We start from the raw sequence: 14,621 nt of genomic DNA on the forward strand, positions 1-14,621 counted from the left end.
CGCTCTCCTCCTGGGAAGGGGAGGGGGAGGAGCCTCAGCCAACACAGGGAACAGAAGCTTCCCTATCTATCTCTCCTGAGCGAGTGAGAGAGGGGTTTTTTTCAATTTATATCTCGCTCGGACCCCAAAGGGTCTCTGAGCGGCTTACACACAATCATTGGTTCTTAACTAAGGCCACAATTATAAGGGGGGTGACTTCCTACCAGCACCCGGCAGCAGGGCTTGTTGTTGGAGTCTGGCTTCTTCCGGCGGCCTCGGATGTTGGTGCTCCACTTCCAATGTCCTGGGGCAGATTTCTTTCTGTTCTGTGGCTTCCTCCGGCGGGCTCCTCCAGTGCACGGCCCCGCGACTGCCGCAGCTCCGACCATCGTCCGTTTCGGCTCTGTCGCGCTGCGTCGACCCGCCGCTGTACCTTCGTGGCTCCGCCTCTGCCAGATTCTGCCGCTCACACTGCGCTCGCAGGGCACTCCTCAGCCACTCCATCGCTCCACCTGCCACTCCGCCATCGCCACTCCGTTGCCGCCGCCGCCGATGCCTCTGCTGCACGTCCCACTAGAGGAGGGTGCCCCCTGCCACCTAGGGCAGGTACCCATTTATCTACTTGCTAGATATTAATGCTTTCGAACCACTGGGTGGGTGGGAGCTGGGACCTTTGGCAAAGCAAGCTATGACACAGCAGCAGCAGAACTGGAAGAAGCAGGAGACAGCCAGTTCCTGATCCAGCCTGCGGGCCACATGTTTGACACCCCTGTCATAGATTCTACCCTCCAAAACAGCCATTTCCTCCAGGGGAACTAGGGTTGCCAACCTCTGGGGGGATGTGTGGAGATCACCCAGAATTACAACTGTTCTCGAGATAACAGAGATCAGTTCCCCTGAAGAAAATGGCTCATTTGGAGGGTGGGTTCTATAGCATTATACCCTGCTGAGGTTATTTCCTTCCTTGACCTCACCCTTCCAAGGCTCCACCCCCAAATCTCCAGGAATCTCCCACTTCGGAGCTGACAAAACAATAATACTATGTTTATTTCAATGTAAATAGTTTTGGCAATGATTAATATGTTGTGTGCTTAAGGATATTACATTATTATAGAGTTCAGTGTGTTCACTGTTATAAAGTTGAACTTAATATCCAAATATGCTGGTAGTCCTACCTGCTGGGTGGTACCACTGTACACATAAAAAAAAATCTGAAAAGATGAAAACTTTAAAGGGGGTGGGGGTTAAAACCAAAGTAAAAAGTGACATTTGTGATATTGGATATAGGCTGACATCACAAGTTGTAGGGAGTCAGAGTAGGGGATGGGAAAAGGCAGTGGGGGAGAAGATGCAGGGTCTTCAAGTGGGTGAAGGAGAGCTAAGGGGATGGGAGGGAGAGCATCAGATGAGGGGAGAATTAAGCAGTTAAAGTAGGTGGGAAGGAGGTAGAAAGCCAGAAATATGTATTGGGGAGAAGGGAAATGGGGCTATCTTGCAGCAAGCACACCTATACTTGGGGAGCCAGTAGAAACAGCAAGGTGAACAGGTCAAATCCTCCTATATGCTTTCCTCTTGTCTGTTCTGATGCTATCCCATTGTTTTCTAGATTGCTAATCTTGGGGACTTCCTTCCAGCCACCTCTTCCCTCCGTTCCTCCAGGAAAGCAACATGGGCTTTCTGTCCTTTTCCGTCACAGTATGGATTTCTTTATCAATGAAGAATATCCATTCCTTTCTTAAAGGAAAAAACCCTCACATAGGCTTTATCTTAAGGCAGCAGCATCTCTGCTTGTGGGGAGCCAGCTCAAGCCAACAGGAAGAATGGAGACAGCATGATGAGGGAGGCTGGCAGGAGACAGGGTTTTCTGGTCTCCCTAGAGCCCTCATGAGTCCCATGCTTGTTCTTACCATGAACGGTTTTGATTGGTTTTGTTGAATACAAATGATGGCTAGAAGGAAAACATCCCTGAACAGTCTACAAATGAAAGAACAGCTGTAAGACTGGCCAGTGGGCAACCGTATGTGACAGAGAGGTGAAAAGGCTGGTGGAAACAAAAGAAAGAGTAGACAGAATGAGGGACAAGGCAAAGCATGGTAACCATAGTCAGCAGGTAAAACAAATGGGTGTTGTTAGTATTGTCAGAGTTTTTTTAAAAAGTATGTGCTTGGACTTCCGTTTTATGGCAACACGACAGCGGACACCTCTCCCAGAACTCCTGGGAAAGCGATCTGCACGCCAGCGGTTTGGAGGGGGGGGCCACTGGTTGCCACCCCCTGGAGCCTTTGTAGAAGGCTCCTAGCCATGGGGCTTTGAAGGGTAGTCTCTTCTCCAGCACGTTGCTGGGTAATTGAGGCGCTCTTCCACCCCGATGGTCCTGCCGCTGCTGTGTCCATAATGGAACAAGAGCCACTGGCCGGGACAAGCATTGCAGATCAGGTGTATAAAACGTACCTTGAGCGAGGTCTTCGGACAATCAACAAACTGTGAGTTGAGTTAAGCCAAAATGCTGGGAATTTTAAAGAAAGGCCCCTCCCATACGCACAAAGAGAAAAGTGATTTGCCAAAGGGGAGCAGAAATAAAAGCGTTGAAATCTGTTTTAAGAGATCAATTAGAGCACCTGTAAGCGTTTGGGCAAATTTCAGAGACTTTAGCAAGTTCTTAGAAAAGTAAGCAATCCAAAAACATGGCGGGTAAAACAACGGAGAAAGACAGACTAGCAAAAGTGAAACCACCGGGGAGCATGAGCCCGCGGCCGGAAGATACCACTGAGTTTTCTAAACTGCTAGCAGACTCTTTGCGCCCTCTACTAGACCAGATGACGAACATCAACCAACAACTGACAGCTTTAAACCAGAACTTTGCAGCTCAGCAGCTCCAACTGACTGAGACGACAAAAATAAAAAAATAGAGCAAACAGCTGAGAAAGTGAAGGAAATGGATGCCAACTCCAAAAAGGTAAAAAAAAGAAGTCCAAATGCTGGAAAAGAAGCAAGCTTCAGATTAATATCAACTTTTGCAGCTACAAATGGGAAAAGATAATCTAATCCTCAGGTTCCAAGGGGTCCCTGAAGAAAAAGGAGAGAATCTAAAATAACTGCTGAGTGATGCGCTAGCCCCAGGTACAGATTTAAAAGCGGAATTCCTTTCAAGCAAAATGGATGTGGTTTATAGAACCTATTCCGTTTATATCAAGAAAAATAATCTGCCTGGGGAGATAACGGTTAGATTTGCAAAAAGACATGTGAGGGATCAAATCCTGAAAGCAACTACAGGAACGCCCTTAAAAATTGGAGGCAATATTATCAGGATTTTAAAAGATATTCCATTTGAAATATGAAAGAAGAGGAAAAAGTATAAAGACTTGATTTCATTTTTACAAACGAACAGCATTCCTTACAGATGGTTGACCCCCGAATGTGTCATTTTCAAACTACAGGATAAAAAAGAAAAGATTGACTCTGTTTCTAATGCACGAGAGTTCCTGAGACTGCAACTGGGAGAGTCCGGTGAGGATGTCAAGGAAGAAGAAGACAGCAAGCCTAGTGATGAAATGGATTCTGCTACTTCCGATAAGGACTCTGTCTCCGAAAAGGGGGCGGCAGCCCCTAAACGATAATACCAATTAAGGATTAGAAAAGATAAAACAAAATGAAGGCTGAAGAACTCTGAATGGTGCCTTAAAGCTTTTTAAATTAATGATGCTCTTATGATTTTCTTTAAACAGTTAAAAATGGTTTTAAAGATAAATAATATAGCTTGATCGACTATGTTCAATGTAATCATAGCATTTTAGACTAACACTGATACAAGCTGTTGTAATGATCTCCTATACTTGGGTTTTTAGTTTGGTTTTCTTTCCTTTCTCCCACAGATGTAGTTTTCCCCTCCCGTTTTTCTGTTGTAGTTTATAGAAAAATGCAATAAAAAAATCCCCTCCTGGGGCTTTTTTTTTTAAAGTATGTGCTAAAGAATGTGAAGAACTCAGGGGTATCCTTCTTGATGAAAGTGAAATGTAAAACTTCAGTTGTAAAAAGTGTGAAAATGTCATCATGACTGCCACCTAAGTAGTACTGTTTTTTAAAATATTTTTAATTGCATTTTCTAAACTAAACGTCTATAGGGTCGGGGGAAGGGAACTACAAGTAACAAGAGATCATTAATACATATTTTTAAATAGTTGATGTTTCCCTAATATCAAAGCAGTAATACATGGGAATTATTGCAATAAAATTGTAAAAAATAAAGTGAGCATTCCAACACAGATTTGACTAAAGCGTATGCTTCTTAGCTTAAAGTTATTGATTAGTAATAGGTATCAGACAGTCAGAGTTACATTATTATACTTATTTTCTTCCTTTACGTTTCTTTTCAAACTCCCTTTTATTTTTAGGAGGCTTAGGAGCACGGCCGGCTCCAGGGTTTTTTGCACACTAGGCGAGGCTACCTTCTGGCGCCCCCCCCCCCCGGTGTGCCCACCAATTTTCAAACATAGACTTTTGTTTGTAATTTATACATGGAGTATTTTTGTATTGATTCAGCTACTTGATTCAGCTACTTGTATTGATTCAGCTACTCAGCAGGGCTGAACCCAAATAGATTTTTTAAAAGAAAAATAATATTAAGGGGGGTGGGGGTGTCTTTGAGCCATCTGCAAAATGCTCTTCATGAATAACCACATGAAAGCTATATTCAGTGGGTTGGTCTGAAGCAGCAGAACAAAGAGGCTCTAGCTTACTTTTTCTTCTGTCCGTCATCAGCTCTCTATTGTCTTCTTTTTCTGATCTCATATGGAATGTCTTTTAAGGTTTTGACTTGTTGTCCTTGGATTTTCAAAACATTTCCGCTTTTCGCTTTCAAAATCAAGTCTCTTGTTGACCTTTTTGATAATTTGACAAATATTTCCCTGGGAAGCTTTTTTCTCTTTATATATTCTGGATATGTACAATATATCATATCCATGTCGCTTTGTAACACTTTGTTAAGCCTACCACAGGGGCCAGTTCCTTACTTCCCCTTCAAGTCCTCTCCTTTCTGCTCCGGAATGTTCTGAAATCTCAGGACATATGCTGATTGTTCCATTTGGAGAAGTAATAGTTGATGATTCTCAGAGATTTTATCCTTTTCCACCACCTCCAATCTTTGTCCAAACTCCTTGGACTTAAGATCAACTTTCTTCAGCTTCTTGGTTATCTTCTCTGTTTTTGCTGAGGTTTCTTGAAGTTCCTTGTGCATCGTGTCAAATTTCTGGTTAAGCATGGTCATCTGGTCCACTAGAGGGTGCAAGGCTGCAGCAATCATTTTGGGAAAGTCTATGGTTGCTTCCGGTTTGGAAGCCGGAGACGATGTGCTGGCTGATCCTGTAAGTTTTGCTTTCGCTACCATTTTTTCTGAGCGCTGTGTCATTGTTTTTAGTTACTAAGAAGTTTTGGAGTGTCTCTTAAAGTCTGGAAATATCGCTCTCTTGCTAATCCGCTCCGCACTCCGTCACCATCCATTCTTTTCAAGCCACCCCCACCTCCCACTTTTAACTCAGTTCTTTGGACGTGGGGATTCCCCCCTCCTTTGCTTATTTGGGGCTTTGGGGCGGCTTTACTCCCGACGTTCAGATGGCAGCTCACTAAATGGTAAGTTTACTCCCATTCTTACTTGCATTTGTTTAAGTAGTAGGGAAGATCGGTCCTGGCAGATCTCTTGTGCTCTCGGTCCAGTGTGCGCCTCTAGGTGCCATTGCTAGCTCCGTGCCACAAGGACCTATTGGGGCAAAGAGGGGCCTCAATCCCTTGGCATTCTGCCTTGGGAGAAGCACCTCTCATGCCCCAGGCTGCAACCCTCCTTCAAAGGGTTGCGGGGGTCCAAGATCAGCTCGGACCCCTCCCCATCGGCATGTTTACGGGCCACTCACATCAGAGCAACGATGGAGCACACCCACTTGCGAGTCGCCAAAAACCGGAACTCTAAGTAGTACTGCTAAGCTTGAAACGTTTGCTCTTGCAGTTTACTTGAATATTGCTTCAGCACTTCAGGACAACTAATATTTAACAGTTATGGTGCTTTTATGAATGATTTTAATTGTATTTATATACGTACTTTTATGTGAGCCGCCCTGAGCCTGCCTCGCCAGGGAGGGTGGGGTATAAATCGAACGAATGAATAAAACAATTCTTCTAGTTACTAAAGCAGTTCTGTTGTTCTAAACTATTAGATGGTTTTGATGTGCCCAAAACATGTAGTCTGTAATGAAAATATTGAATGAAAATTTTACTGAGGAACATTGATCCTACTTCTCACCAAAAATTGTACAGCTTTAGGGGCATTTTCAAAACATATAAGCTCTATTCAGGCAGCATACGTGGAATAAGTGTGCACTTGTTTGTGGGTGGTGTGGTGGTGTTTGCACCCCCTGGCATTCCCCGGCCTAGTTTATTAACAAAACCTTTTAAGCAAGCAACTCAGCAACCACATGCACTCCCTGCATGTACAGACTGTACATAGCCTCTGTATGCACCATCTCTACCCTGCAAAAATGTTGGGTGCTGATTGTATGGACGAGCCAACACATGTACATTTTGCACATACATATATAATTTTTGTCCTGAAGTTCTATAGGATGCATGCCAAGTAGGGGAGGGGCTAGCAGGCATAATCCTAACCCCCCACCATTTTTATTTAATCACAGTATATGTCTTGGATCCTGATCAGGGTTTTGCAGGTATAAGGGCTTTTGCTTGCAGGATATGGTTTTCCCCCTTCCCCTTCAAATGAAGCCCCAAATCCTGCCCCCCCAAATCCCCCCCCATCCAACAATTCAGGCACCGTGGGGAGGACTGGAAATCATGCTCTGCAAGTGGAAGTCCTTGTGCCCATGAAAACAAGTGTTGGCATCCAACCTTATACATTACCTAAACAGGATTGTAGACAATATTAATGCCAGGTCTTTGATCACACCAAGAAGACCCAAATGCTGCAGTGTACCAATGAATATACAGCAGTATTTTAGCTGAATGAGTCATATGCACAGGTTTAGTATAGTATCAGTGCAATCCTAAACAGAGTTACAACCTTCTAAGCTTCAGTGAATTCTGCCACTAGTTTCTGAAGTGTGGGATCTGTCAAGAATAACTGATGTCAGACTGACTATATCCATGCAGATATCTCCCTCTAGTGGCTAGTCTCTTACTGCTTACTCAAGACATCGGTTCAAAACATGTAGCTTTGTGAAGAATGCTCCTGCTAATATCCATGGCATCCATACATGTGTAGTAATAATTTATTAATTAGCAGATGGCATATAATACACACCTTAGGGCACAGGTTCACACGCTATGGCCTGTGAAAAACAGCTGGCTGGCAGATGAGTGATGGCCCATTCTGTTTTATGGCAAATGCATCACAGGGAGAAACAGGATGTGTTTGTTGTAAATTCTTACAAGTATATCACACGGATTTGAAGGAACTGAAGATGGAAACTGCTCCCACACTAATAAACCTGGTTGAAAGTAAGCTCAAAACAAAACTTCTTCCAAAGTTCAGGTTCTGAAAAAATTCCAGAATCTACATTTTCAAAATTATGCTGCTTGGTATCTATCCACTATTCTTAAGTGCTTCACATACATTATTTCACAAATCCATACAAACATTCCTGTAAAATAGGTCTGAGATGTCCAGAATGGCATGGTTCAGACATAACACCAAGTCATGTTTTGGGAAGGCAAAGTTATACATCAGCTGACAAACCAGAACCTGAAACTATGGTTTAAAGCTGATTTCAAAACCACACTTTGGCCAAACTGTGGTTTAGTGGTCCATCTTAAGCAACCTTTGGAGGCTGTCAAACTGCAGAGAAGGGAATCTAGAGGAAGCAAAAAACAAAACTGATCTGGCAATTTCCTCAAGTACTCCTTTCTCCCATCTCTGCATCCACACACCCACGCTTTTAAGTTAAGAAAATTGCTATCTGGCTGAAAAATACTGAGACTTACTAGTGATTTCAGCTCTCATACTTTATTTCAGCTCAGAACAAGACGAGAGTCACCAGCTCGCAGGCTGGTTTATATGTGCATAACCCCGCACCCCCAAATACACCCACACACAAGTGATTGGCTATTTACAGTGGCCGATAGTTCCATAGGCTCTCGGCCAGGAGCCTAGCCTGCCGATAGGTGCCGGCTAGTATCCGCTCATCCCATTGTTCTTGAGAGTGAAGCTCTGTCGCTTCGCCTGACCGTGTGGTGAAATGGCCGCACATGTGGTCTGAGATGGATACATTACACCCCTCCCCCCTTGGTCCAGAAGACACCCACACACAAAGTCCTGCAGATAGGAGGGGGCTTTACAAGTTCTCGTAGAGTGGCGAGGTGCGGGAACTGGGGTGGAATGTGCCACCGGGGCGCTCGGCTGCAAGATGGGCGGAGTTGGCGGTTGGGCTGCTGGTAGCACTGTTTCTTGGGGCCCGGTCGTGGGGTCTGCTGGAGCTTCGACGGGAACCTCATTTCGCTGGGCCAGGTCGTCCGGTAGCTGAGGCGCAGTGGGAGTCTCCGGGGTGTCTGGGTCCTCGAAGTCCTCGGGGTCGCATGGCAGTACCCATCGCCGCAGCTGATCGATGTGGCGGTGAAGTATCGGACCGTCTTCGCTGGAGACATTGTAGGACCTGGGTCCCCGGACTCTCACCACCCGGGCCGGAATCCGTGGCGGGCCTTGCGTGTAGTTCCGGGCATAGACCGGGTCCTCGGGGAAAAAAAACTCTGGCCGCCTCAGATGACTCCGTGGCCGGTTCCTCTTCTGGTGCTCAATCAGGATGGAGGCGGTCCAGCCTGGTTGTCAGGCGCCGACCTAACAGGAGCTCCGCTGGGCTGTGTCCCATCGCGGTGTGGGGCGTCATTTGCTGGCCAAAGAGGAATGCGACCAGCTTGTAGTCCCAGTCCTTGCTGTCCAAATGGCGGAGTGCCTCCTTCATCATCCGAACCATGCATTTGGCTTGGCTGTTGGTCGCTGGGTGGAACGGGGCCGATCTGACGTGGTGAATTCCATAGTAACGGGTGAAGTCCTGGAATTTGCTAGAGGTGAAGGCCGTGCCATTGTCGGTGACCAGGGTGTCGGGAATACCCTGGGCACTGAAGATGTGCCACGTGGCCCGAATGGTGGCTCTCGAGGAAGTGGACAGTACTGGAATGACCTCAAGCCATTTGCTGTATGCGTCCACAAGTATAAAAAATATTTGACCCTGGAATGGCCCTGTGAAGTCTAAGTGGAGCCGAGATGAGGGCTTGTGCGAGGACTCCCAGGCTTTAGCGGGAGCCTGGGGAGGCTCGGGCCAGGATTCATGGCAGGGCTGACACCTCTTGACCTGGTCCTCGATGTCCCAATCCAGCCTGGCCACCAGACATAACTTCTGGCCAAAGCTTTCATCCGGACCACCCTGGGATGCATCTCGTGGAACGCCATGAGGACTCATTCCCTTAAAGGGGCTGAGATCACCACTCTGCCACCCCACATCAAGCAGCCTTTGTGTGCCGACAGCTCATCCTTGCGGGATGCAAAGGCAGTGAAGTATGGAGAGGCATTGCAGGCCAGGACCACGGGAAGGGCCTCATTGAAATGGGAGAGGACCGAGTTGAAGACAAGAAGGTCTTTAACCACCTGGAAGGCGGCGGCGGCATGCTCCGGGCCCCAGACCCATGGAGCGTTTTTATCCAGTAGGCGGTGCAGGGGTTCCACCACAGCAGCCTTCAGAGGGAGAAAAGAGTGATAAAAGTTTAATAGGCCTAGGAAAGCCTGTAGTTCTGTCTTGGACGTAGGTGGGTGAGCCTGCGAGATAGCCTTTGTCTTCTCTTTTGTGGGGTGGATAGCCTGGGCGTATACGGCGAACCCCAAGAACTCCACCTTGGGAACCCCGAGCAAGCATTTCTCCCGCTTGACCTTCAGCCCAGCTGTGTCGAAACGCTGGAGCACCGCCCGCAGTCGGTTGGCGAAGGTCGAGGTATCTGGGGCCACGATGAGCCCGTCATCTAGAAATGGCTGCATTCCTGGAATACCTTTTAACAAATTGTCCATAAAAGATTGAAAGATTCCCTGCGTGACCGATACCCAAAACTGGAGCCTATGTACTTTGAAAGCCACCTTGTGTGTCGCTATTGTTTGGGCTTCTGCTGTGGCAGCATCCACTGGCAGTTGCTGGTAGGCCTGTACCAAGTCCAGTTTGCTGAAAATCCTTGCCCCCGCCAGTGCATGCGCTCAACAAACTTTGTGGGCTTTGGTGAAAGGTGGTCAGTCAGCGCATTCAGCAGCACCACATAGGACTCATCCTTGGTCTGCTTCGGCACTATGAGGTCCTTAAGTAGCAAGATGGTGTCTATGCCACAGGACTGGAGGAGGTGGGCCTTTTTCTTACCCAGGTCTACGATGTTGTGGCAGTTGAAGTAGCTCTCCAGGATCTCAAGCCAGGTCTCCCACTGTGCGGGGCGGGAGATGTTGAAAGCGGCGATGCTTTCCTGGGAAGTGGCCATCTTACTGCTTCCATGTGGTGAGGGTGGCTTGGGAACGGTGGCAGCGGCGGCTGGAGAGAGGCAGGCAGCGCTGCTGCTCTTGGGGTCAGCAGGGCGATGAGCGGAGCGGTGACCGGAGAGCCAGGGTGCAAAGTGGAGCGGCTTGCGGAGGTCTCGGCGTTGGAGCTTGATGCGGTGCTCGAATCTTCGTCTGGGTCATTGTTCGTGGGAGTTAGAATCCCATCCTTATCGCCAGTGAAAAGTACTGAGACTTACTAGTGATTTCAGCTCTCATACTTTATTTCAGCTCAGAACAAGACGAGAGTCACCAGCTCACAGGCTGGTTTATATGTGCATAACCCCACACCCCCAAACACACCCACACACACGTGATTGGCTATTTACAGTGGCCGAGACTTCCATAGGCTCTCGGCCAGGAGCCTAGCCTGCCGATAGGTGCCGGCTAGGATTCACTTGTCCCATTGTTCTTGAGAGTGAAGCTCTGTCGCTTCGCCTGACCACATGGTGAAATGGCCGCGCATGTGGTCTGAGATGGATACATTACACTGGCAATCCAATGACTGATCTTCTGCAAGATGTATATTTTATCCATCATGTTTTTTTTAAAAAAAAAATCCCCCAAAGCATCTGATTGGATGTATATGGGAGGACATAGCTAATGTGAAATGGAAAAAAGACCACAGCAAAACATAACTTCAGACATTTCAGAGCAACCCAAAGATCTTTGAAGACGTCACCTTTCTGCTTCCCTGCTCCAATGTTGCAACTGATCAATAGCAGCAGGGCAGCCCATGTAGTATATGGTGTTCAGGCAATCATGAGCTATTTGTGAGAGTATCCATGATTCTGCCAGGAGGTAGACAAGGAGGCAAGGAGTGCACATAATGGCTTGCCTGTACATCTAGAACACAAATCATGTTTAGTGCAAATCCTAGTTTGGTGTTACAGTTGAACTAAGTCAATGATGCCATGGCTAATGTGAAATTTGACTTCCTGGCTCACAGGTTTCTCATGCTCACTATGCTGTTCTGAATCTGAATTAAATTCTGAATTGGAATTCATTGTGATATGATTAATTAATCCATGTTAGATTCCATAGTAATAATAAATAAAATTAATTGTGCCCTCAAATAGATAACAATGATGTCAAAATAGTTTATGAAAGTGGAGATATCTCATATGGAATCTCAATACACAGAAATCCAGTTTCATTGCATCATAGGTAAGATAAATCTGGGTGAAGGAGGGGTTTGCTTTTCATTGCATAGCCTTGTGTAAGAGCCAATACACTCCACTGCAGGCAGGTTTGCCAGTAGGCCTGGAGAAAACAGTCTCTAGTTCTGCATTTCCAATCAAGATTTCTAGAGTCGCTGGGTCACAGCTCGCAGTCTTGAAACAACTCCAGATCTCATGAAACTTTAAAAATTCCAAAAGAACCCTTTAGTTGGATACCAGATCACCACCACATGGTGTGCTGGCTGGGCAGAATGTGGTTGGGGTTGCCAGGTCTGAGAACAAGTTTGGGGATTAAGATCCGAAAAATTCAGATCTTATCCAAACTAGTTTTAGACGTTTTGGCACTGATTCCAAAAATCAAGTTTTGGTTTCAAAATTTAAAGTCCATTACTAATATAATCACTAGAACAAAGTTTGAGTCCAGTGGCACCTTGAAGACCAACAAAGTTTATTTCTGGGTATAAACTTTCGTGTGCATACACACTTCTTTTGCTTTGGACCAACATGGCTATCCACCTGTATCGATCTTCAGAAATCACTGTACATTTTGAGAGCAGATTCTATTCCAGTAACTGTGAGTGGCCCTTCACAAAAAAATGTATCTATTGAATTAGATTTCTACATTATTATGGAAAAATGTGAGAACATCTGCTCAGCTGACATAAATCAGCAAGCAATGGCAAACAGACCTATCCCAAAATGTCATATACAACATATTATCCCAAAATGACATATGAACTGATGTTTACTACTACTATTCACAGCCCTGCATAGAAAATGACAAAGAACACCCTTGGGAATTATGCTACCAAGTAGACAAAACCTCCATGGGAAAATATCCTCCCTGTGATAGAAATCCAAGTAAGAATAATGGTTATTTTGGTTGGAAATGGAACCATTGATCTGATAATGGAACCATTGATCTGATAATGAGCAACAAGCATCATCATGCCCAAACTGGTGATTCGTGTAATGCATTGTTGTACTGTTCCCATCATACTCAAATGCACTTTTCCTACTGAGAAGTCTCTTGGGGTGGCCTGCATCAGAAAATATATATTTATGATGGGTGGCATTGTCCTGAGTCCTCTTCTTAAAGTTTTTTGGAGTTCCATGGGAAGTGAATAGGAAGAAGGCAAGGAGTGTTCTCATTAACCTCTTCCTCTGGTTTTGTGGTATCAGTGAACACACAATGGACAAGGAATGTAGTTGTTCTGTTTATGCAAATTTGTAATTAGCAAAATGGCATTTCCTTATAGATAAAGACCCAACTATATCTTACACATGAGGCTGAAGACTGGATTTCCTAATTTTTAAAAATAATTGAACGCAACCACAGACAGTTCTACATTTAAATGGAGCCAGTTACACGGAGAGAGTGGGTAGTTATTCCCACCGTATGCCATTTCCCAACTGAAATTCTCCAGCTGCTGTTTGCTCCATAGGTGAAAAGATAGAGAGACCTGTTGTAGGTTTTGTTGTTGTTGTTGTTTCGTCCACAGGGCATGGATAAAAACATGAGAAAATGGCATACGAGAAGGGGGGGGATTTGGAGATTCAGTTATGGACAGGCAGTAGGTGTACTTGAGCAAACTTCAGAGGACAGCGGAAGACAGGAGGGCCTGGCGGGATCTGGTCCATGGGGTCGTGAAGAGTCGGACTCGACTGTGCGACTGAACAACAACAAAAGTAGGTGTACAGGGCAGACAGAAGGACATATGTATCTAATGAGTAATTATATTGTGGAATTCACTGCCAATGGCTGTAGAGATAGCCACAAACACAGAGGGCATTAAGAGGGAATTAGACAGATTCATAGAGGATACATCCATCAATTGCTTTTAGCCAGAGTGACTGAAGGGAACCTCCATATCCAAGGGCAGCAAACCTCTGAACACCAGTGCGAGGAGGCAGCATTACAAGAAGGCTTTGTCCTCTGTGCCCCGTTTGTTGGCACATCTATCTAGTCCAGGATGCTGGATGAGCTAGCTGACTGGTATAAACCACAAGGGCTCTGTTTCACCCTTATCTATACAAGGAAATACTTTTTTGCTAATTATAGATTTGCATAAACAAATTCTTTACCCATTGAGTGTTCATCAGTCTTATAAAACCAGAGGAAGAGGTTAAGGAAAACACCCTTTGCATTCTTCAAGGTGTGTGTTTCCCATAGAATCCCATAATATCCATTTGGCCAAACTGGGATTATGGTCAGCTTTAACAAGTGGGATCAAGTCTGGAAAGTTGTTATCTCTTACTCAGGCTACACTGCAAACATTTCCCAGAGCAGAGGTTGGCACAGGCTCAGAAAATCGAGGAAATGCAGTATCAACTGGGGGGAAGGGGGGGAGTAGGAGTTGGATTTATTCCCTGCCCTTCCCTCGGAGTCTCAGAGCAGCTTACAATCACCTTCCCTTCCTCTCCCCACGACAGACACCCTGTGATGTAGGTGGGGCTGAGAGAGCTCTGAGAGAACTGTGACTGACCCGAGGTCACCCATCTGGCTGCATGTGGAGGAGGAATGGGTAATCAAACCCGGTTCTCTGCTACACCAAACTGGCTGTGGCAGATTTTAGTACAGATTATAACATGGAAACCAGTCTGGAACCTGGGGGGAACAAGGCAGGAGAAGCAGAGGGGACTGGAATTAGGAAGGGAAGAGCATGAATGCCCATGACAGCAAGTTGGAGCTCAAGCTGAGGCAGGGAATAGACAGGGACCACAGCTTTGCCAACCATACGGTAATGAAACATCTTTTTGGCTTTGCTGACCCAAAGCCCCTGCTTGTATGCCTAGCCAAAGGGATCTTTAAAGGAATCTTTATTCCTTGAAAGCCCCATAGAAGGCTTGAGCTTTCTCAATATATGTGAAGGGAATCATAAACAAACAAACAAATGAAACTG

The sequence above is a fragment of the Gekko japonicus genome, unplaced genomic scaffold (assembly GCF_001447785.1).
Source record: "Gekko japonicus isolate JY-2015 unplaced genomic scaffold, Gekko_japonicus_V1.1 scaffold15, whole genome shotgun sequence".
Lineage (NCBI taxonomy): Eukaryota > Metazoa > Chordata > Lepidosauria > Squamata > Gekkonidae > Gekko > Gekko japonicus.